General features: G+C 47.8%; 1 protein-coding gene across 7 annotated transcripts in view; it reads right to left on the bottom strand.

The window, feature by feature from the left end:
• The window catches only part of LOC118513593, a 59344-nt gene that overhangs the window by 26959 nt on the left and 9239 nt on the right, over positions 1 to 23146 (bottom strand). The window contains exon 3 of one of the 7 annotated variants that reach the window (XM_036059576.1): positions 11550 to 11695. The exons of the other annotated variants lie outside the window; for them this stretch is intronic. The gene's annotated coding sequence lies outside the window, so the exon portion shown is untranslated. The remainder of the gene's footprint in view (positions 1 to 11549; positions 11696 to 23146) is intronic. 7 annotated transcript variants of the gene reach the window in all.

Here is a 23146-nt window from a genome sequence, read left to right as displayed (position 1 = left end):
TTTGTGTCGCCCCGATGCGCAATTAAAAGAGATCTAAGAGGTGATTTTTTTTTTCTTTCACGAAATGCACCTAAAGATGTTGAACTCTTGTGAAAATGGAAATAGTTTGTGCAGACATTGTTGCTTCGAGTGGGGGAAAACTTTTCCAATTCCTTTCTTTAGCATTCCTAATAAATAAGAAAATAAATTTCTTAGGGCCATTTGTTATACTTGCTATTAACTAACTTATTTTATATGAAACAAAGAAACTTTCTTTACACAATCCGAATCGGAAATACGTGGTTTAGACAATTTGTGTTTTAATTTTATTTAACTATTCCCACAAATAAATATGCGAACAGGGCTGCTAGTCTAAGAAATGTTTAGCCAGGCCTTTCTTTCTTGGCCTAACCAACCTCTTAGGTCATGCCTGTCATTTTTGGCTAACTAGTACAGTTTTCACAACTATACGGCAGGGCTCAAGAGTTTAACAATCTACTAAATTCCCGAATTAACCGTGATGGATGTACTAAGATGGCTATCAAGTACTCTCAAGCGCAAGAGATGAAATTTGAATCGATAAAGTATGTCTTCTACAAAATATCTAACCATATAAAATATTTTTTCCAAGTTGTTTTTTGTCCAAGTTGTCCACCGTAAAATGCTATTCACTTCCCTCCTTACATTCGCAAATCTAGGTAGGTTTAAAAATGAATCATTCTTCTGCCGCCTTCATTTCATCACCCTGCACTGCTTATTATGTATACTTTGCCGCATAAATGGAAACATTAATAATGCGAAATGACAGAGCCGATCTACAGCAACGAAACCGTACAAGGGAAACTCGGAAACTCCCAACGACCGAGAGTCTACAGCACTAGCATCCTTGACAAGCCGCATCGGGCAAACAGGTGACCCAAATCCCAAACCCCAGCCAACAAGAGGGCTACGGGTCCTACCCATCCACTCAACCCCAACATGGCCGGTAGAACAATACCGATGACTTTAGTCTGTGAAGCCTTTAATTTCCTGGCTTCCCTTCTTTTCTGTACATCATCACTTCCATAAAAAGGGACTCCCCGGCCCCTGTGTTCTATGCCACCTCACTCGATTCAGGACGGCCTACCACACTTTTGACGGAGGGTTTTGAAACAGTAGCACACCGTACCATAAAATTCCCACAAACAGGAAATGCATACAGCAACATCGGGAGCACATTTATAGTCAAGCAAGGATGGCCGTGCTGTCAGTTGCGGTTAACAATTAACGGACCCTTCTTACCTATTATTAATCGCCAGGTGCTACTGTCCAGCGCGTCCCAAAGCATGATAAGTAATGAATATTTTGAGAACGGAAAAAAAGTAAACGGATAATAAGAACCCACACAAAAAAATGGGAACCAAGTTTAAACTGGAAAATGGGTAGACAAAAAACCGCCCCGCTACCGATCGGTGCAGGAAACAAATGAAAAACTTTCAAAGGTTTCGTGGTTAATTTTCCCCATCTTAATCCGGCCATTTAAGCGCAACATGATCCTACAAAAGAGTTCCGAAACAGGTTGGCTACTAAGCTCATAAAACAATGAGCAAACATGCCCAATATTACTTTGTTGGCGAAAGAATTAAAATGAAATCTGTCTTGTCAATTTTGAAACTCTTTGGCAAATTACGGCACGCTTTTGGAACCATTTAATTTAAGAGAGACCTTTTACAAAATTTTTCTCTGTGTCGTCTACTCCCAAGCGGATATTAAAATCGAATACACCGAGCTTATCGCAGGAAAATATGTTGCTTGGGACATTTTTTTTATTGAACCGACCCGACAATAAACCCGACCAAGTTGCCGATCGTTTCCACCTTCTGCGAACATTACAGCTTAATCCTACTGGAGCAAAAAGTGCTTGGTCACATTTTGTTTAATCGAATTCGGGGACGGTTTTTCCTACTCATGGTGTTGGTGGTGGTGGTGGTAAGTTTGATGGAAATTTGATTTAATCATAATCAATAGCCGCATTGTGGTGCTTCGTTAGAGCAAATATGGTAATTAACTTTGCTACCGCCAAAGCAAAACCCGCAACGTGTAAGTCATTCTTCTCAACCCAGCTTGATATCACAGCCGACCGGAGGGAGTGAGTACAAATAGTACCTAACTCCTTCCGAGCTAGGCTAAACAATCATCAAACGAACCAACCGAATCAGTGCGATACTGTTACAATGCTACTTTCCTCTCGGCCACAGCGCCATAGTGACCAAGGTCAGCCATAAATCGATCATTGCCTCGTCTACGTTGGCTATTTATGGGTTCGCTCCATGCCTGTCCTTCAGAGACGCCTTTGCATACACCTTTCTGTAGGGGTGGGCAGCCGTTTCGTGCCTAACAAAGAGGTAATGAGTCAAGCAGCTCACAAAGAAGTACAAGCCATTTTATTGCGTGTTATGCAGTAAGTAAGGAGAAGCAACATAGAAATCGTTTCATTAAAATGTTTCAAGTACTTATCGTAGTATCCGTCTCAATTTTCTTTCCACCTCGATACACCAAAATGGCCGACACAGCACTAGTCACATCCGACGCATGTCACGTACCCTGTAACGGCAAGCAAGCGCTTCCCAAACCGGAAGTACGTTTTTATTAGGCTTTTAAGGATTCCATCGTATCTCCACATCCACATCACACCCAACCACTCGGTTACATCCAACGATTGAAACCTCTCAAATTGTAGCCCTGTTCCATTACATCCTTCTACGAATCCTTTCAAAAAACTTTCCCCAAACCGGTCGAGAGCAGTGGGAATCATTTTTAACAGATCCCATATCGCCTCACCCACCTCAAAGCAGCGATGTGTGATGGCACCAGAAAGAGTTTTCCGACCCAAACAAAAAATAACACCCCATTTCCCTTTTGCGCTTTGGGACCGTTCGAAACTTTTCTAAGCCGTTTTCCGGGCATGGCATTCCGTGCCTTGCGTAACTCGATCACAAGTGCATTTCAAAGGATTCTCTGAAGAATTAAGATTTCTATTGGCTGTTGGACGAGGGATGGACCGAGAATTCCCGGGCTTTCGTCCCCGGAACCGTTCAACGCTTCAATGAAGATAAATGTTATCTATGCTGCGGCAATTGTCAATATTTATTACCGACAAGGAACACGAAGGCACCGTGGCTGGCACCCGAGGACGAGAGGACTCAATCGACAAAAAAGGCGAGCTGCTCGCCTCACAACCATCGCCGGGGCAGAGAAACCGAATCAAATGGATTCGGTACTCAAATATTCATGGCCCGAGTGAAGCGATTTTTCCATCGAAAGGGAAATAAATTATTGACTGTTTGCGTTGTTTTTGCGAGTGTTTCAAGTGAAAAACAAAATTTATTATTTAAATTTGACCCAATTGTATGTTTTTTGAACAGCGCAAAAAGAACATACGCGATTCGATTATAGTTGAGCGAGTTTTCGCTTTTGGGCTACGCCACTCAACGGTTAAGTTTTTTCGAAATATTGTCATCAAATTTGTTATCCACTCTCGGACAACAATTCGACGGAAGGCGAGAACACTCTCGACAAGAAGATCTTGGCGTTATCTCTGGACGGTTGCGCGCCGGTATGCAATAAAATCGAACATTCTTTCAAACTTGGTGTCTCCTCACCCTTGAGATTGCGTATCGTCCTACGCCTAAAGATTGGACCGGCCCAGGTATATGGGCGAAAGCCCTCGCCGCTGTAATCAGTGTAATGTCAAGCTGTTGGTCAGAATGTAATCCGGTCAGTTTCACTTCTGTTGCCCGCCCGTCCGTTGATTCCGGCAGCACCCGAGCCGACGCTCCCGACCGGGAAAGGGCAAACTCTCAACGCACAACTTTGCAGACGCCAGACACCGTAGGAGGCATTGTCCATTTTAGTTTCGTATCCGTCTCGGGAGGGTGCGTTATCTGCACACCCAACGACGTCCCAACGACGTGTTGGCCTGAAGGTTGCGCACCGTTGTCTTTTTTATTTCTTCCTTCTCCGGTGTGTTTCTGGGTACTTCTCTTATACTTTTCATAATTATTTCCCTAACTAAGGGTGACAATCGAAGAGATTGCAGCCGAAGCATGGAGGACCGCCGTCGCCGCTGGTGCCTTACGCTTGGGCGACAACAGCACGGTACACCCTGAGAGCCAGAGCGACATGCATCCGACACTAACATGCCTTAATTGCAACGGGTCAAGTAGGAGTGCAAAGAGACCTGACATCCATTTGCTAGCATCCAACGACATTTACACGTGAACACACACGCACACGAGCCGACATGAACAACACCCCGGAGCACACTCACTCACTGGGGGTGTGACATCAATGTGACATAAGATAAACCCGTACCGTGCGCCAGGAACCCGAAACTATCGAGGCACAGGCAAAACGAAGGTGTATGTAAAGTGAAATAAAAGTCAGCAACACGTAGCGCCGGGTTCTTGAAGGTCCGTTTTGGATAGGTTGGAACTGAAAACTCCCACTGAGATGTCAGGGCAGGATATTATGGGACATCACCAAGCCACGGTCGTCTATGATCGTCCGTCCCTTCCAGAAACACATCGGTTTAATGAGTTCCGATCGTTGTTGGTTGACTCCTTTGAAGGGGGGAAGCAGCACTCGAGTCAAGCAAATCGGGCAAACAGAGGTTTACCATGAACATCCTACTCCAGCATCCAACCAAACGAAACCCACCCCGATGAAAAGGTGGGCTTGGATACAAATCTGGTAATGAAAACCTTTCGTCCCCAGCTCCCAGTCTCCCCTAGCACGACCAAGCGACCGCAAGAAGTCTACGATCAAAAGTGTACCCGAAGAGAAAGGAGCAAATAAAGGCTCGCACAAACGACAAAAACAAGAAGTACCCTTCATTCCAGGGGAGAGTTTCGATGAGAAGGCTTTTTCTTGAGCCTTCTGGTATAAATTATTCACCAAAACAAGAGGGCATGCTCGGCGAAGTGCTCTAGTTTTCCGCTCTGCGCCGACCCTTTGTTACCGCCATCCCGAGGGCCAAGGGATAGGAGATGATCCCCGAGATACCTTTTACCCTTTCAATCAACGGACGGTTTCGCGCGAATGCGCTACGTGACCTATTCTTGAGCGTCGCCAGAAAATGAGCAATCTGCGGTTGACGGTTGGAAAGGCTAGAAGGCACGGCAGTTTTGGAATATTTGGACGGTAAACTTTCGCCGTCACAGCACTACCAAGATGTAGAGCCACTGTGTGTTTACGGGAACACTCCAACCCCATTCTACAAGACACTTCCTGCACGGCCTCTCCTTCCTTCGGTGCAGGCGAGATGAGATTGAAGATTCCATTTTGTACTTTTTCTTTCGTTTCGAGAGATAGTTTCCGCTTCTGGATCGCATCGGCCATCGGCGGGACAGATGTCGAGCACGATCTTGGCGCACGGTTACACGGAAGGCGTGCGTTTTGCTATGCTGCGTTCGGGCAAATTAGTATGTCGACCGCAACGCGCCATGCAGCAACAGTTGCTGTCGGTTCACGCTGATTGTGCAACTGATTTAGTATCTGATTGTTTCGCGGCATCGCAGGTAAACGACAGATGATTCCAACCCTACCGTCCGCGGTTGGACGGGTTGGGTGCTGGGAACGGTTTAATTGAACTTTTTCGCGATGACGCGAAGGCGCGCGGGATGGGGTGGATTATTTGCAAAAGTTAACGCATTCTTTTGCGCTCTCTAGCTGGTGAAGGTACGAGGATAGAAGCAGAAACCTATACTTGAGTAGATTGGTGTTGCTTCGATAGGAGATCTGGGCGAATAGATTAAACTGTTTAAAACAGATGTTTTTCGAAGCAGAATGATGATGTGGATCTTAACTATTTACATGTAATGATAGTAGTTTCAAATCATAATGAAACCCTTCAAGAGTTAAATGTTCCGTACTACTTGGTTTCCATGATAGAATAGAGAACAGAAGCTCCAAGTCTGAGAATTAAGCTCCCAGGATAAGCGCCTGAAGACAGCCTTTAAATTTGGAAGTAATGTTTAAATGGTTAAATGGTTGAACGAGAAGCATTCGTCTCCTTTAAATCAACCTAGCTCATCCTAATAATAATATGTTTTTCGCAATGCCATTAGAAGCAAGCGATAGCTGAAGATTGAAGCACATTAAAGCACATCCCAGAAGACAGTCAGCAGTTGTCACGCTTCACTGTACGCCACTCTATCGCTTTACCGGCAAACCGTGCAAAGTGCCAGGAATTATCTTTGATTTCCGGTGAACTTCACTGCGAAACGCGACGCAAAAAGCTATTCTCCGAGCGGAAATCAAACACTCCGGGAGCAGATGGATCAAACTACGCCAACGGCTCCAAGGCTTCCCGTGGGAACGGGCGCCTCAAGGTCGGGGGACACCGGTGACGCTCGACAGCCCATTGCAATGGCAGGAGTTGGCAAACAAAAGCAGCAGTTGCACCTTGTCTGATGCTTTTAATGCTGCCGGCAATGTTGGGTTTTTTATGATGCTTACCATCGACTCAACGACCGACCCCAGAACGGTGGATTCGCGGAATGAAAATTCTTAACAGCTCAATCCATTCGATCGTGCTGTCACTATCGTACCAGAACATGTAGCCAGCGAGCGAGCAGCCATAGAACGCTAAAATTTAATTAAATCCTTTAACGTCGTAACGTCTTTGTGGATGGGGAGCATTCCACCACCGGTGCTGAACAGTAATGGCGAACGATTTTTCGTGCTGCTCGCTACAAAATTGATAAACGTGTCGAAGCACCCGTATCGGCTGCGCTAGACACGTTCCCATCGGAAGCTTTGGCTGGCGTTTTCCACGATCGAGCGGAAATTGGAAAACGAAACTTATTCCTTTGCCGCATGAAAACCACGCTTTTCCCACGCTACAACGAAGCAGAAGCAGCAAACGGGTTCGAATTCTTGCCGGTACGCTCGTTTGCTGCCCTTAGTAAAAGCCAGCTGAATCCTTATCCTTACCTGCCGCCATATTGTACACGTGAGAATTTCTGCCCAGTGTTGACGCGTTCCTCTCTCTGTCTCTCGACGGGTGGTCTGCTTTGTAATAAAATAAATACATGGCTCGACGCGAAGCGTGTAAGATAATTACTATCACAATAACCAAACACAGCTCTTGTTCCCGCTCACTCATCCACAGCTACATAAACACTCCATTTCTTGGGATGTCTTCAGAACTTTCGGGGCGGCTAATCGGACTCGTCCGATCAGATTCGCTCCGAGCGTCCCTCTATCGATAATCTTTATGTCTTTGGTATGGTATCACCACGCTTTGGCCGCACCACTTGCCGTTACTTAATCAACGACCGTACCGAGCCGTCTTTCCGCCGTGCGCATCGATAAAATCCTTTTGTCATCCAGAAGAGCAGCACCGAGCGCTCGACCAATCGTACCGAACCAATCAAAACGGTGCTGGTCGCCACCAACCTTTGGCTGAGCTCTTCCATGAAGCAGTAAATTTTATGTCAAATTCCCAATCTTCAATGCCCTCCACCTTTGGGCCGATCCGCCGGAACTCGTTCAATCGATTGCGAAATCGCCCGCCCGAGAAGACCCCGGCTGGCACCTGGAGATGTGTGTTCGGGTGCGATTGGGCAGATCGCGCGGAAGATGACGTTGCTAATCATAACATCTCACCGCTCTATTCGATACACTCGGCGAGCAGAATCAAAGGCCCGGTGTGCCGACTCGTGGCAAGAAGAAAACCTCCGATGCCCTGTCTTCCCGATCGCCGACGCCGAAAACGGTCGTCATAAACTTTTCCCCTCCCAGGTGGAGACGCTTTTGGGGACGACGGCCTGTTGGCCCAGCGTACAGACATAAATCAACTCTGGCGCGTTTCGTACTAAACAAATTTCCATCCCTTGCGCCGAATCTCCCCAAGGCTCGATCCCGATTTTGCACGTCTTTGAGACCATTAATATAAGTCAGCGGCTTATCTGCGCGAATCGATCTGCGAACGACGGTTCCGAGCCCAAACCCCCTCCGACCTGTCCTCATCTCGGCATCATCATCATCATCACCACCGTTCGCTGAATCGAGGACATCGCCGAACATGACCCTGTGCCCGTACCCCAAGCGAGCACAAACAGATTCGAGCAATAAAACCGAACCCGAAAGAACCTACTGCCTTGCCTTCCTATCGCCTCCATCGCTTTTCATCAAAACCAGAACTCCGCACAACCCAGCGCAGCGTAATCGCGAGCGAAAGAAAGACAATTCTTCACGTCCCTAAAAGATAAGCCCGTGGCCTGGTACCGCGGGGTGTTCCAGCACGGTGGAACAGGCTCAAAACAAAGGCACAAACGCGAGGGCACACGACTTGCTAGGGTTACAACCACGACGATGGCCAACTTTCTTTTCCAGTGCCAATCGCGGTCCTTTCTCTTCTGCTTCACCAAACGGCAGTCACCGCGTGTGACCCACCGTGGGCTGGGGTCGTATGACTTTTGCACTAAAACCCAATTACCGTTAAATAATGGATTAATTGTTGTCGGCTGAGATGCGGTGAGATGCGGTGTAGGACCGGTTGGAAGATCCATCAACCGAGGGGCACGTTTCGTGGTTCCTGCTCGAATCTCCATCCAACCCGAGTGTCGTTTAAATTATTCGACCCTTCCACGGTACAGCTACGAACCGGTGGAACGGTGGCCTACTGCTCGCGAGACCTTCGTGAGATAGTGGCCATAGCTGGCTGACCTTATTCTAGGCTCTGTTTACCTTAGTCAGATCACGTCGCCCCATTTGCCAGAATTTGATCGCGCAGCAGTCGTGTGTCTCTCGCGTCTCGTCTACCCACTCTTTGCAGATAATGGAACGCTTCTTCCCAACCGCTCCAAGCGGCGAGGTTGCGGCATCGAGTTAAGGGATTTATTTCTTTTCTAATTCTTTCGTTTACATTCCCATCACCGCGTGTCAGCAAGTTTCTTCGCCAGAACGGGACGGGTTCCTAATTAGACGCCATCCCAATCCGTCACGGTAGATTACGCTTTTCGGGTTCGGGTGGAATGGGGAGGATTGTCATATCATCCACCACGCCACTTGCTTCTCCTTCTGGTCCTGTGACTTTTCCCCCTCCCTAGCCCTAGTCGCGGAACCGTTACCGTTAGACCCCCGGACGTAGATGAAAGCTCACTTTAATCGCATCGCCCCGTCATACACACGGTTCCCGGGTACGGATGATTGACACTACGGTTTTATCGTGCGGTCAAACGCCCGCTCGAAACTGGACAGGTTCAATACGCACGGGTACAGCATTCCAAGGCAATCAGACCGATGGCGTAATGCTATTATCGAGCGGAAAGAAAGCAACTTAACCCGCCGGACGATTCGGCGTGTGGCTGTGACGGCTGGCCTGTGTGACGTGAACCCGCTAGACTAACGCCACTAATCCCGCACCCCACAGGCGCGGGAGAAATCTGCGGGAATCAGATCGTAGCCCGTTAATTCTTTGCATTGCAATCACACACGGTTACGGTTGGAAGATATTTTAATTTGCCACCTTCGCCGGTACCGTTCCGCTCAGCGTTCCAAGCTTCACCCCAGCGTAACGACATTCGTCTCCAAGCGAGCTCAATCTCATTTTTGCTTGACGCGTCGTCTATTACACACCATTTGAAGCAATAAATCCCGGAAGAAGTTCAGCTCGGGCTTGTTGCCATGGCCGGTAGCATAGACACATTCCGAACCGGTCAAAAATAGGAGGAAAGAAACTAATTAAATTTTGCTAGATAAGCGTCAAATAGGCTACCGAGACCTCATTTGTGCACTGAGCATGTAGTTCGTATCACCGTACATCGGTTGTGAAATTTAAGATTCAAAATATGTCAAGGGTAGTATGAGTTGGGTCTCGAGTTACACAGTACGTTCGAGTAATTAAACTCATTGGAATAAGTCACTTTATGCGCAGCCACCGTGCTTGAATGGCGAGGCCACCTGGAAGTAACAGGAAGCGACCAATCAACCGTTCAATGTAATTTCGTTTCATCGACGCTTCCTTTTCTTACCGGCAACCGTCTAGTGCCACACTCCTTTCCTACTACCCAACTTTCTTCAAGTCCTTCCCGTCTGTATCATCAGCCGTTAAAAAACAGACTACTCTGTTTCATATCGAACCGGGCGGCCTATGGCTTCTCATTGCCACGGTTCATCGACGCTTCTTGCTTCGGGAGCATTCATCCATATCGTGTGATCGTGTGTCCCCTAGAAAACCTCCACGCCAACCTGCAACGCTACAACACCGATTGACGCGACACTACGGACGCGGGGAGATGCAAATCGATGGCAGCAGACTCTTCCGGATTCTCGGCCTGCTCCATCATCAACTGTCCGATCTCGAACCCAAGCCGGCCCGAAGGCTCTCGAGTGGAACAAGACAGAAAAAAGGTAGGTCCAGCTTTTAACCACCCCACCCCGGCACAGGGTCCTTCCACGCCGGCGAGGCCCGAGCCCTGATTGACATTTGAGATCTCTATGGATGAACGGCGACACAGCGGAGCTATTGGCCATCTTGGTGCATGTTGGTTGCTGTTGTTTAGATTGCTCTATACCCCTTTGCTTCGGCTTTGTTTGTTTCATGTTTCATTCTATGTTGCAAAGGTATTAAGTTTATTAAGTCCTTCAACCATCTGGTTCATCCAGCAGCAGGGCGATGCTGCCGCTGACGTCGGCTGTCAGTCAATCCGGGACGGACGACACCGACGCGGACAAGGCAAACGGTCGGGATCAGATATCTACCGGTGCGGTCTCGCTTTTTCTTCATCAAACCCCGGGACGGACGATCCTTCCGATCCAAGGGAAGCATCTGTGCGATTGTTTCTCGCGCAGCCAAATGTCCACAACGAAATGGTTTGGTCCGCCGGTTGGTTGGAATTGAACGGATCTCGAAACGAAGCATCCAAACCAATTACTCACTTCACACCTTTTGCAGCGACCGATGGAAGAGCAAATGCCGGGGCCAGCAGTGTTGCAAAACGCACACTATTTGCGGTTTAATTTTTCAAAACCATCCGACGTGGGAAGGTTGTGCCCGCTGAACGGTTCACCCCGCACGGTCGTTCCGTTTTATCAAGATGAACTATTTATTTCGCACTCCGTTTGCTTACATTCGCTGGCGGATGATGCGTCTCCTCAACCGACGTCCTACACACGTACGTATGAGCTTCACCGCGGGACGGAACGTTTGGTTTGTCCATTGGTGATGTTATATTTGATAGCTGAAGACCATTGTACGTAGCTAGTGTTCAATAAAACAACATGATCCGGCCAGGTGCACCCACGACCGTACATCGTAGTAAATCAATAAAGTCCCCGACACAGAACACCCCCGGTTCGGAGACCACGTTCGATGACTTCTTTCCGAGCGCAATACTAGCCTTTTTGCGGCAAATGCTGAGCTGCTATTGAGTCAATTCATTACAACAGGATCATATTTCATTGCATAAATACCGCCAGATTTACCCCCGGTCGATCGGATACAGGGCTGCACAAAGAAGCTACTCATGTTGTACATTCGCATGAAAAGGAATACGATATTGGGACGCTCGTATTGCACATACCGACAGCAACTGACACGTGAGTGATGCAACGGTGTTCTCTCCCGCCTGGAGTCGTCTTTGTCCGCTCTTCTCAAATTAGCAGCATATAATGAAGCCTTCGCAATCGCCGTAACACGTCATCTTCCCGCCGCGCGCAAATCGCTTACCTAAAACGAAACAATCAATAAAAACACAAGATATGTAGAGTATGCACACGGTTCGAGCGGTTGTGTTTCCACCGCGAATCGAAGGAAACATGTCGATCAAACGATCGGGCAGGATACGATAGCGTAATTATTTGACAAAGCACAACATAATGCTGCCCCGGCTAACGGTGTGGTGGTGGTAGGTGGTCCGTGTGGCACCGGCACCGTCGAGATACATAATTGATCCGAGACTGAGCATACGCTAGCACTCGGGTTGGGTTACGTGACACCGTGCCATAAGTCAGGTCGGATCGTGCACTGTAGACGAGCGCCATCATCATTATCACACCGTTAGCATCAGAAATCAGCAGCCTGTGGTGTGTATGTGCTTTTGGGCTGTGCAATTGTGGCCAGTTACGATAAACAAACCGTTTTCAAGCGGTCCCGCCGAATGCTTTAATGTGGTTTGATTTTAATTGGAAAAGAGTGTGGATATCGTGATTGGAGCTCCAACCGGAGAATGCGAACAGCCAAGCGGTACGTACAATGGTCAACACACGCCCTTTTCTCTAATGCATCTAAATGTCCTCAAATCAATTGATCATTTAGCGGTGGTACTCTCGGGGAAAGAAAAAAAGCAGGCATCCATATTCTTTCAATCAACACACAGAGCACCCCTTTCTACGTCTCATTCATAGCGAATCAATTTCGATTGTCTGGAAAGTAGCTCACTGGCGTCTTTTTTTTCCCACATCACTCGACAACAAAATACATTCGCTTGATCGTAGCAATAAGATAATCGCAGTGTTCGGGCTCGAGATCGCTCCAGGAACTTTCTCGCCCAACCGAGCCCCGACGACGACGGTCTCGACCCACAATCGCCACCCTATTTCTGCTCGTCGAAATGTAATCGATCAGTCAATCGATCGGGCAAATATTTTATTATAAAAAAGGCTCCCATTCACCACACCCTAACATTTCGCTTACGGTGTGCAGAGCGCGGCCGGGATGCCCATTACCGGTGCTCGTGGCATCATGATCCGTGGTAGTTGCTAGTAAATGCAAACCGTACAACAATAACAACTACTCACGAGCGCTCACACACACATTCATAAATTCAAGCATGATCATGCGATCACGACCATCATGACGACGGCTCGTTCGTGGTAGAGTCTCCCCCCCTTTGGTAGCGAGCACCCACCAGCAAACCCAACATAGTATTGCTTAGGTTTTGCCCATTTCCTGCCCGACCCAGATACTCTTGCAGACCCAGTTTGGTGGCCCCCAGGAAGATGGCCAATCGTCGGACGGAGACTGCATCATCATCACCGTTGTAAGATCGTAAGCCGCAGGCTTCTCGCACCTCGTCTTCCACGGACGCAGCCGCTGCTGTTTCTGCTGCTACTGACCCTGTTTATAACTTACGATTTCATAATAAATCTTACCCTCTCCCTGCGATGCTCCAGAGCCGTCAGCGTAGAAGGCCGTCAGCAGAATTTTGCATCGTAGTTTCGCCCGCAGTCCATCCGCGAGGGAGATCGCGCCGGTCGGTAGGAATAGCAGCCTCCAACGCTGCAGCCATACCCGGTATGGAAGGAGAAGTTGGTTTTACAAATGTTGACACACGAGGTGTTGCTGATCATCTTCATTATACCCCTTGCCGAGATACGGTTAAAGTGGGTAAACAGTGTCGCCAGTCTGCATGCTGCACTGGACCCACATGCAACCACGGCGACGACCGGTCATCCGTCCTGTGGCTAAACCGGCCCCTTAGGGGCTTTCTGTCGTCTGGCGGGCCGGGTGACACATGCATGGCCCGGGGAGAAATCCAGTTTTGCTGCCAATGAGTACCGAGGTAATCTCACGAGATTGCAGGCACGGATGGACACAGGCCGAACCGGAGACCCCGGACCCTTAGCAACGGGTTAGCTGACTAGTTAGCTGACTAACTAACTGACAGACTGACTGACTGACTGACTGACTTGGTTAAGCTTGTTTGACCCGGCGTAAGTGGAGCCACTAAGTAACTCGAGTCCCGCGCCCCGTGCTTCACGTACCTGCCGTACTTCCACGAAGTTGAAGTTTTATTTTCTCTGCGATCTCTGTTCTGCTTTTTTTTTTTGTGCTCCTTCTGCACAGCAATTCAAAACCATGGGGATCACATATCGGCCAGACGTCGCCAATCCTTCTTTCCAATGCCCATTATCGGTGTCCGTCCGTCTCTGCCTTCCTGCCCGTGTCGGTGAACACATCGAACATATTACCCACCGTGAGCAGTAAAGAACTCAAACAACGTTCGTTACCAACAACAACCAGACACGAAAGGCTCTGTTCTCTTTCTTTGTTGCGTAATACGCAATGTAACGATGTATTGAAGATACCTGCCCTGTAACGCACCGCAACCGTCCTTCCAAAAGCGTGAGGCGTATGCTGACCTTTTACGGGTGGATTTTTGTCTCCACCACTAGATACAGTAGGTACTACAATTCCCAAGCAATAGAGCAGCAACTACTACAGCAAGCAATCCCCTCAAGAGAGGCAATGGGGCACTGCAACATTTGCAGCCAAAAAGAAAACTCGTTCTTGCCAGGCTGCAACCGTACCGCAGTCCGTCCGCGCGCAAAAGAAGGATGGCCCCGGAGAGTGAACCACCAGCGCTGGCAAGCCCAACAACACTGTACGGCAGCGGGTGCGACGGCGGCCTATATTTAAATGTCAAACCGGTTCCAAAAGGCACACATTTTCAGTCGCCAAACGGACGGACCAGATGCTGATCCGAGCCCCTGTTTGTCCCGCAGTCGCCATCTCTCGTGTCGTTCCGTGGGCCGGCCGCGAGCGCACACACAGATGGCGGGAGCTTGGGTGCATGATGTTCGCTTGATTAATGCAGGCAAAATGGGACAATTTTGTAATTAAATCAAAATGAAGTCGTTGATGATGATTATGTTGTTTTGCTTCCGCTGTAAAGGTGGTACGGCGATCCTGGCACATTCAACAGGGGATTTCATTCTTTTCGCCTGGTAGGTTGGAAGCATCGGTGGGCCTAATCAAGCGATGGGTTCCATCGCCAGCTAATTATACACGCAACAATGGAATATGCTGTCGGTCGGTGGCGATATGCGATATCGAAGCGTTGGCCGGAAAGTGTTCCGTTATTCCCATATTTTACACTTCCGTGTCGTGTTGGTTCTACGCAGGTATTAGGATCGAGTTTAGATGTCTTCATTTGTTAGCTGAGAACTCCCAGAAATACACGAAAAAGAGAAACATCTCTTTTAATGGAAAATTGGTTTCTTCAGCCATCAACAAATATTTTATTACTAAACAACATGCTATAACGACTTTAAAACGACCAAAACTCTCTAAACAATCGTCTACTCAAACTTTATAGACATTCAATTAAATTGGCTGCGTTTGGCATTTTATGAAGCGCATCTACACGCCTCCTCATCGAGCCACATCTGTCTATTAGCTCCAAGTGACAAGCAATCACAGCTCTCAAACGCTCGTAACTCCGTCCAGCAACATGGCTATTAAAAATAGCCAGAACAAGACAAGGCGAGAGAAGGAAACCAAAACACAACAACATACACACACTCCAGCTCCACCCGCCCAAGTGTTGTCCAACATCGCGACTCAAACTCGGGGCCGGCCCGTACCCAGATGGTAGATAGATAAAACGCCTTCAAACGTAGCGCCCTGATTGGCATCATCGTCTTGGGCGACGAAAACAGTAGCGAAAAACGAGCAGGCAACGAGGACTTTATGCGCCCTCTAGGCCCTCAGCCACAGCCACTTGGTGGTTTCGTTGGTTGGCGTTGGTTTTCGGCACACGGCACACCAGTAACAGCTTCCATTCGTCACACCGGTCCGACCCGGGTGTGGCCGGCGGGTAGGTTAAGGCCTACGCAGCAAGCCTCAATCTTCGTCGCTTCACGCTTCTCTCTTTCCGACCCTCCCGCGAAGCAAACCCTTCAACTTGGTTAAGTAACATCATATAGCAAGAGCTCTCTAAACGGCTCAAGAGGCATCCATTTCGTGGTTTCTTCTGCTGCGTGCACCGGGACCAGGGGGTCACACGCTCACGCCCTCTCGCCGATCTGGGGTTCCCTTTTAATAGTTCCACAACTTCCCATTCTTTTCCCATCGCTTATTAAGATGCTGCTCCGTGCAGAGCTTCCCGCTAAGCAAACTAGCACCAGCAACACTAGGCACGTCAGCGTGCAGCTTAGCATTAAAAATATTCTTCGACGACAGACGAAGAACTTCGACGATCTGTCGGACGGCTGTAGCCAACCGCTTCAATAGTCAGCACCAAAGCTTCCGCCCCTTTTTGGGGAACATTCCGTGCGGAGCATGTCGGTGTGAACCTTGTGGCGCATTCGTGCCGTTCCCTGGGATGGGTATGCCCGGGCACTACTCAGTCGGTCAGTCGGTTAGTCGTGTGGATGCGGCCAGCTTATAGAAAGCCGCCAGCTTTGGCTGCCTGCCACGCTAGAGGAGGCAAATTTATGAAGACATAGATCGTGACCCATATCCACCGGCCGAGTACCGCCGTGGACGATGTGCCGCAATAAAACACAACTTTTCCTTGGGACGATTTGAAATTTTAATCCCAACCTAGCCTTTAAGGGCGACTCAGCAGCACCGCGCGGCTCAGTTATCATCCGTCACCTGTAACCGGTCACGTCACTGGGAGAAGCCCTGGAAAAGCTGTCACTTCCTCCCTACATGTCCTCCAGCGTCTCTGGGAGGATCCGGAAACAGTCCATCATAGTGACACACTCTGAGCGGTGGATGACTGGTATGAGTTCCAGGTGAAGGCAACCGGAGATGATGCGCACGGAACGTCCGGGTGACATTCAATACGCTCGGGAAGATATTAGGTATTCTCGGCCGTGATACAACTGCTTTGACGAGGCGCCAGCCGAACGCAGCTCCAGTCACAGATTATTCTCAAACGCCGTGGGAAGCGAGAAACGAGAAGCCCGTGAGATCAAAAGCCACCGGGTGGGACGCTAAACGCACCACGGTGACCTTCGTGATTGCGGAAACCGGGTCAGTGTCTCATGGAACCGTTGTGTTTTGGAGGTTTTGAATTACGGTTGCCCGCCGTCGTTTGCCTTCTCCACTCTATTGCACAACATTGTGCGCTAATAAATCCATCGGAACAAGTTCCATTGAATAATGTGCTTGCTAAGTGAAGCGGAACGCTTTGGATTCCTTACGAAGATGGCGGTCACTTCAATGTGACATTTCAATAAATTACATCACATAAAATGGTTATAAACGATAGTTCATTTCAGAAAATGCAACATAACAAGAGGAGCTCCACTCCACAGCATTTACCTCGTTTGAACTCAGAATATTAACCACATCGGGGGCAACGAAACACAAAAGAACATTGTTCCACAAGAAGCAAGTAGTTCCATTCAATTTATGCTCCATTACGATTTGCATCGCATTGATCGGCAAACATGGAACATTGGGGGTTACAACCTGTTCTAAATCAATACACATTACATCCCTATTCAATGGGGCAAACCGTCCTATTTACATTGAATTCTACCGCCTGCTTTCTTATGGCATAACCCTACAGCTCCACCGGCAACAGAACCCTCCAGTTGTAGCCTCGTAATAACATCTTGCAGAATATTACCATTATTCGATGCGTTTGTTCGATGCCCGATTACAGCAACAGTACTGGCGAACGTTCCTGCCATAAACTGACGGTTTATGAACTAGACCTAGAGATTCTCGCGAAGGGCAACCATTTTTTCTGCCCATTTTACGAGCAACATAATAACGACGGAAAAACAACTCGTTGACAAGCTAGCATAGTGTGTTTTTGGACCCCATTTGGAGCCCAGGCTGCCGCGCCATTGGTGAGCTCTAATCCCATCGCTTAGTATCCATTTCTGTCCCGGCAACCGTCCGACAAGGTTCCGAGTGTGTTTGCCTGCTCACCCTCCGACATGGCGAGGGCAAGTCGGTCGGTCGGATCTCGAAAGGTAAGAAAAATTTGCATAAAATGTACAAACTGCTGGTAACACGAGGGTCACGCGTATTTTTCTCCGTTCAACTTGTTGTACCGTTTTGTACCGTGTGGTGCCTTCCACCCTCCGTCTGCGCCGTGATCTCGGGCGACGACGAAAGCATGCGGTGGAAATCTCTTTTCCCCATTTCCACGCTCGGGTGCAGCTCTAGCTCAGACCAGCTCCGTTATCATTTGATTCGTTTAAGCCCCATCCCCCCGAAAAAGGTACCGTTCATCTAGCCGAGCCCGTGGTTGAGGAGTTGTTTCGGTTAAGAATTTTCTTCCCTACCAGCAGCACAATGCCAAAGTATTCAAGGGGGTGGGGAAATCTGTGGTCACTTGCATGCGAGCAAACGGGGCACACGGAAGGAAAAATTTGAAGTCACGAAGACTCCCCACCGGAACGTAACCGAAGTAAATGCCTCTAGCTTGTGCTTGGTTCTAATCGTCCGGGTGCCATCAATTCCTTAGAGGACCGGATTCGGGTGATTTATGGGATCCCACATGTCCCTCGGTTGGTCGGACCTCTCCATCTTCGAGCGGTATTAGTTGTGCTGTGCGTGTGTGTGTTTGGCGATATATTTATCATTCTTTTGTGACCCAACTCTTCTACTTCTTCCATCTCTCCACATCCCTCGACTTGCTACCCCGCCCGATCAAAGATCAACCACCCCGTTTCGCTGCAGGAGCCATAAATTGAAAGGACAACACACATTTATTAATCTCGAGCCTTTCTTCTTCACCAGCCGCCATTGTTTGTTCGGTGTAGGCCGAGCAGTTTCTAAAGAAACCTTAAATATACTTTCGCGAAAAGGCCACCGCAGAACATTTGGAGGGTAGATATTTGCTCGTTTTCCCCCTTCAAACAGGTTGAATGGTCGAGGCGTCGATTGGACATTTACAAGATGGTGTATCTTGTCTGTCTCGCTCTCCTGCCAAGCCAATCGCCAAAGGCCAACACCAGGAGGTCACCCGAACCCGGCAGAACGAGCTGGTGGAAGTTCAAAAAGCGTTCAATTTATGATCTTGTTGGGTGGCCGTCGTCCAAAGGCGGGCGTGGGCGTTTGTTTCATAAAACAAGTCTTTCAAACTAGCGTCTGTTTTTTAAGCTTTTAGAGCTTTCAATAAAGCAACATAAGCTGCCGAAAATAAAATAAAAACATAGAACCAGAAAGAACTAGCTGAACACCAAAGGTTCCGCTTGTTGATTCTGACGTGCCACTATTCAGCCACCAAACATCCGAACCACAATCCGCAATAATGCAGTACGGCTGCTGATGATTAGATAAGCCCAAGCGCGGACACGCGAAAAGTCGCATGCGTCGCAGGACGTTCCACAGCATCCGGGCAGTCGCAGTCGGTGGTCTTGATCGCGGATTGGCGAACCTTTAGCGCGTGAAGCTTGTGATCACGCCAGAACGCAGCGTTTTTTTTTTCTTCTTTTGTTTGGCGGTGACGGAACTGAACCCTGCCCAATGCGAACGGGTGCCAGACATAATAACTTGAGTTATTACTTCGGCCAAAATAGCTCAATCAACACCAACCTTGAACTACCCTGCCGGACGGACACCAACTCCTCCCCGGGAGAGCAGACAAGTTTTGGGACGGTAAATTTTTTTTCTCCCCTATACCCTTTCGTACACTCCTTTAAACTACCCAGTTCCGTGAGAAAAATTGCCAGCAATCTTGTTACTTACGGTAACTGTTACCTCGTTTTTTTGTTTGTTTGCCTGAGTGTAGTAAAGTTTTGTTTGCCGGTGCGAAGCAATATTTTTCGTCCATTATGTTAGCGAAGTGGTTGCGAATTATCCTATCGTAAGGATGGCGGCTCTGTTGGTGGGTTTGCTCTGGGGTTCGGTTAATAATCGATTTTCAACGCAACAACAGGACAGCGGGTGTTCTGCAAACAAATTAGAATCATTTCATCACGTCTAAGGAGTTGCCCGGATAATGGAGAGGAAGAAAATGGAGGGGGGGGAGGTCCCTTTGTCTCGACGAGAACGGTGATGCGGTGAAGTTTTGGTTGTGTGTCAAGTAGAGTTATTTTCACAACATTAATCTTGCTCGCGATAGAAATACTTAAAATTCTTTACCGTCTGTCGAAACTTCTTGTTCTTAGTTTATGCAAACAACAATTGTTGGTTTTTGAGAGTAGAATCATCTAAAAGACCTTGTTTTGAATAATAAGAGGGATTTTTGAGTGCTCATTTGGCTATTTTCAAATTGGGCAATTTAGTAAGGATATACTCAAATCTTGGGGTGGCTCAACCTGTCCGATGGCCAAGGCGACCGCCTCCCCGTACGCAGAGTTGTCTACTTTGCTACGGGTTAAATGAAGTCACATAAAGCCAGAAATAGCAGACCGAGACCTTTCAAGGATGTAGTGCCAAGGAAGAAGAAGAAGATACTCAAACCTTCTATAAGTCTGTCTCTCGATTTCAGCTCAGATGATTGTTTAAACATAAAAAATAAATCGCATAAACTCACGGAAAGCACCATTTGTGCTGTCCATTGCTCGTCTTATTATACAAAAACATTTTTCCTATTTATGATCAAATTTCGTTTCAAACACCTACATTTCTACCTCACATAAAACGGAAAACATAATAAAAAACACATTTTTACTCATTACACCACCGTAAACGATACCAGCACATGAAAGTCCCATTACACACGGTCGATCAACTCCCACCGAGTGCCATTTTCCGACTTTGCGATGCACGCCATAAAACTCCCTCTTGCACGCTGCATTGCATCTTAAGTGACAAATCGGATCGCATTTTCACCATTTGCCATTCTTGGCTTCAGCTCGCTGTACTTCATGCTCCGGGCTGCCACGTCATAACAAAGTGTATTCCTTCATCCTGGAAAGCTAACCTGCGTCATATTTCCTGTGGGTACTATACGCGAGTAAGGTACTCACACTCACACACATACACATAAATCGAATGAATGATAACAACAAAAAACAATTACCCATCCATCGCACCCTCAGCCACCGGACAAAATTGCACCGCGCAACGACATTGAACCTCGCGCAGAAGGCACCAACAAAACCACATCAACCACCGGCCGTATCAACGCAACGGGGCGAGTGTGAGTTCTTTCCCCGGCGGTACCTACTAGGATGTGGTCGCTTGTGGATGTGGAGGTTGTGAAAGATTTATTGCCCCTCATTTTCTTCATATACTTTTACGAACGTGGTGGTTTGTGGGTGCTTGTGGTAAGGTGTGAGCAAGCCGAGCAGACGATAAAAAATAAAACCCCAAAGCAATAGGCAACAAACAACCCAGAGCCCGCGCTCCACGATGGACGATCATTTCTTGTGGGTCAGAGTGCCTTATTGCCTGCTGTAACCCCAGCCGCTTGCTACACTGCTGCACTGCCACATATCCTTGGCGTTTATATTTGATCCTTTTTTGTGTCTTATAACGATCCGAGTGTAGAATGAATGTTTTTCCCCCTAACTGGACGAGCAACGGGGGATGGGACGAGTGTAGTAACGAGAAATGGCGTGCGCAATATAATGTATCCCGGCCAACAAAACTTATCTCATTTTCATTTATGAAAACGATAAGAAGACAAACACAAACACAACGGGCGGGCCGGGAAATGTGGCCCAAACCTTACATGGGCCGCCCGGGGTTGTTGCCAAAAAGCGAGCCGGCCACATTCTTTACCGCAAATGGTTCCTGCTTCATCCATCGGAAAAGTCAAACAACAGGCAGCGTTCCCTGGATCCGGAACTCGGTGGGGAAGTCCTGTTCTCGTGACGACAAACGTCGGCAACGAAACTCATAAAATATGCAACGGCGTTCCGGTTTGAAGTGTTAAATAAACAATGCCACGGCAGGGTCCACATGGAGGCTCGTCCGGAATGTCGCTATGCCACAGTACGCCAGTCCCTGGATCTGTTTGTCCTTCCATTTTCGACATTCTCCGCGGTCGAATCTTGAACGCTTGAATCGATGCGGAAATGTACACTACCTGGCCCAAAGAGCGGTGAGTTTCTTATTGCGGCATCGGGCCCAACATGACACAATCGTATCATTGCGTGTCGGATGTTGAAAGATGAAGAAGACCATCATATTTGGTGTGCGTCCTGAGTAAACGAACCGTTGGTGCCAGCTGCTGACCGTGTGTGAGTATTATTAGTCCCGAGGCTATTTCCATCATGACAGTGTCCTTCTTGGACCACAGCTACGCATACACATGCTCGTCGATGGCTTGGGATTCGCAGAAAAAGGACATAGAATCGTTACAGCATCGTTACACACGGCGTTTTCCCAACACCGCGACGTTAACTGATGATCTACCGACCCGAATGGGCTTTTATCGGATTTCCCTGTGTCAACCAAATCGGACACACTCGATTGGGCTGATCAAGTGGCATTAAGGATGCCTAATAATGGATGAACATCCGCCAGACCAGATTGAGCAGGAATCGCACGCTGTCGCCGGCTGTCAGATGGAATATGTTTGACAGTTGCTCCGTACAAACTCGTACGGGCTACATGGTTCGGTGAGCTTTTAATTTGTGGGTGCGCTCAATCGTACCGGCAGAAACATGCCACGGAACAGAACAATGCCGTTTTTGGTTGCATTAGAAAAAAAAGCCTCAATCAATCTGAGCAAGAATTTTCGCTTCGTTGAATCTTAACGGAACGCGGGAAGCTTTTTGCAAACTTTTATCTTTGGCGCACTCACACCAGTGCAAGATGAAGGAGAGTTCATGCATTCATCACATTAAGCTGCCATTGATTTACCGCTAGCTCAGTGACATAATCCGAACGTTATTAGCCGTAAGGATCAATTTGGTTGAAATATTGGTGTGCATTTTGTCATAATTTCAATAAGCTTTATTGAGCGGTATTATATCTGGCACATTGAGCGACCGTTACGGAAAAGTTGGAAGCAATTCAATAAAGCTTTCAACGCTTTATGTTTTTAAAAATTGCGGTGTTCATGTGGAAAGGTTTAACTACAAGCCAAATAAATGCTGCTGTAGTAGTTTGATTGATTGAATAATAATTGATGTTACAATAATTAAACAAAACACAACAATCATCATAATGTATTTCAAGAATTCAGCCACCAATTATCCACTTACTAAAAGAAAATGGATTGTTTATAAGCGCTCCACATTAATCAGTCTGTTTATCAAGCCACTTGCTTGCGAACCGCTATAAAGACTAATCGTCTACCATAATAACATGTTCACACCCAGCAACACCATAACAACATCGGCTCGTAACATGCTTCCCAAAGCCAACCGCCTTTGCGAAAACCACACAAACTAATCTGATAACGATCACGAAGCACACATCTTGCGGCAGCCATTTATCCCAAAATAGTTTAATTAACAATCCATCATCGATTGGAACGGAGATGCTACTCCAACTGGATATCAAAGCCGTCCGTGTTTGGTAAGCACC

This window comes from Anopheles stephensi, chromosome 3, assembly GCF_013141755.1.
Source record: "Anopheles stephensi strain Indian chromosome 3, UCI_ANSTEP_V1.0, whole genome shotgun sequence".
Classification (NCBI taxonomy): Eukaryota; Metazoa; Arthropoda; class Insecta; order Diptera; family Culicidae; genus Anopheles; species Anopheles stephensi.
Note: the sequence above shows the minus strand (reverse complement) of the source record. Positions and strands in the feature narration are given on the sequence as shown.